Genomic DNA, 2,208 nt, shown 5'->3' on the forward strand with positions numbered 1-2,208 from the left:
CCCCCCAGCCCCCGCCCCGCCCCTCTCCCCCCCTTGGTGCTCACTCCCCTCTCGGGCAGGGAGGCGCAGGGAGCGTCAGGTAACGATTTCAAATGAGCGGCGGGCGGACTTGGCCATCCGGGTGGCAGATGACGGCTAAAATTACCCGGAATCAATATTCCCACCGGCTGTCCCGGGCTGATAAGCGCTGCCAAGACAATGTTGACTATTAAAGTCGACAGCTTGAGATATTACACTATTAGTTATGCTATTTTTAATAATCTATAATATTTGGGCGATAATTAATTAATTATACGGGTCAGATAATATCTAGGGCTGGAATGAGGTCTGAAGGACCCATTACAGCAGTAATGAGAAAGGAGAATCTAATCTGGGGCAGGTGCCATGGAGCCTGGCGCAGGCTGGGTGGGCCGCTGGGCCCGGCCCGGGCCTGGGCCTCCTGGGCTTCCCAGCCGGGCCTGGGCCTGAGCCCCGCGGGCACCACCTCTGCCTGGGGTGCCAGCACATGAGCAGCACGGCCGTCCTGCCCCTCGGCCACAAGCTTCGCCAGGCCATCTTCTGTGGCCTGGAGGATGCCCGCCCCGCACCTGCTTCCCAGTGTCTCTGGCCAAGCCTGGACCCTGTGCTCCCTGTGTGTCCACCGCCTCCAGCCTCCTGACGCCCAGGCCGCAGCCTTGGCCCACGCTCTGGGCTCCCAGGAGGCCACAGCCGGTGACTGGACTCGGCTGTCCCAGCCTCTGCTGGCGGCGTCTCATCCCAGAGTCCTGTGACCTCCTCTTTGCTCCGCTGTTACCTCTCAAGGGGCCATCCTGTCCCCCGAGCATCTCACCGGTTCTGCTGTGTCTGGTGCCGACAGTCAGGATTTGTGCAGTTGTGTGCCATGAGGAGCTGCAGAGGTGTACACACTTGGAGACCGCAGCTGCCAGCAACTTCTGCTTCTTGTTCTGTCCCCATGAGAGAGGGAAGCCCTCTGCATGCCTGGGAGGGAGACGGTCAGCCCGTGTGGAGTCCACTCTACTCAGTGGCCTTGGCCTCCCAGGCTTGTGGGCCTAGTGCCCTGACTCTGGGAGCCTCCTGCAGGGCCCTAGGACCTGCGCTCACCGCGCTCAGGCCCAGCTCCTGCCCTGGTGCTGGTAGACAGGCGTGGGTGCGCTGTGCCAGGAATTTAAAAGCAATCATCCAGACAGAGACCAGCTATCTACTTCCCACTATCACATGCCAGGATTGCTAACTGCTCGTGATAAATACTGCCTTTCAGAAAACGTCTTCTGTTGGTTTGAGTTCTAAATGGTGGCTGTAGCTACTGTAAAATTGCCTGTGTGTGTCTAACACATGACCACGTGTACCTGATGCAGTTACATGTGGTGTTGCTGCGTGTTATGTACCCTTCAATGGGGCAAAGCTCACTCGAAGGCAGGTCTGAGAACCCACTCTCCGGATTCCCCTGGCAGCGCGTAGCCCAGCCTGACACAGTCAGCCCCTCTGTCCCTTACTGGCAGCTTCCAGCTCTGCTCCATCTGCAGGTCTGCAAGGTCCTTTGTGGGAGCTAGGTTCACAGAAAATGTTCCCCAGGCTTTCCCACAGAGTAGATGAGGGCTGGGGCAGGCTGGCACGGGAGACTGGGTCCTGGAAGAGAGAAAAGAGATCAATGGGAAAACCAGCCGGCAGCTGGGTGCTGGGGAGGGGGGAGGGGAGTATCCCCCGAGTCATGCCCTGCCTTGGCTTCCTGTAAATCTAAGATGATAACAGAGTAAAACCTCCACTGAAATTCCCTGGTGGAATGAACGTACCAATCGATGCCTGTTTTGCGTTAGTTTTCATGCCAAGGCTGTGTGTGGTTATTTTTGCAGGTAATACAAAAACCCAGTACAGTGACGTTTCTGCTGTTTGTTTTGTGTGCTATCACAGATCATGGTTGGTTGTTGCCCCTGGGATCCAGTGCTCTCTTCCAGTGTGACCGTTGGGGCCCTGTGGAGGGAGGGCCGGATGGACCGGCGGGTACAGCGCGACCTCTCCACTGCCATGGGCTGTCAGGCTTTTCTGTGACTTGGCCCAAAGCAGCCCTGGCCTTTTCTGGTGATAAAGAGTCAGAACGGAGGAAAAGTGCAAAGGAGCCAAGACAGGTCCCACAGCAGTCAGGACGCGGTGCATCCGGCCGGCTCCGCCCCAGTCCCCTTTTCTGCTTCTTCAGCAAGTGGGTTGGGTTCC

This window comes from Dipodomys ordii, unplaced genomic scaffold, assembly GCF_000151885.1.
Source record: "Dipodomys ordii isolate 6190 unplaced genomic scaffold, Dord_2.0 Scaffold71, whole genome shotgun sequence".
Classification (NCBI taxonomy): domain Eukaryota; kingdom Metazoa; phylum Chordata; class Mammalia; order Rodentia; family Heteromyidae; genus Dipodomys; species Dipodomys ordii.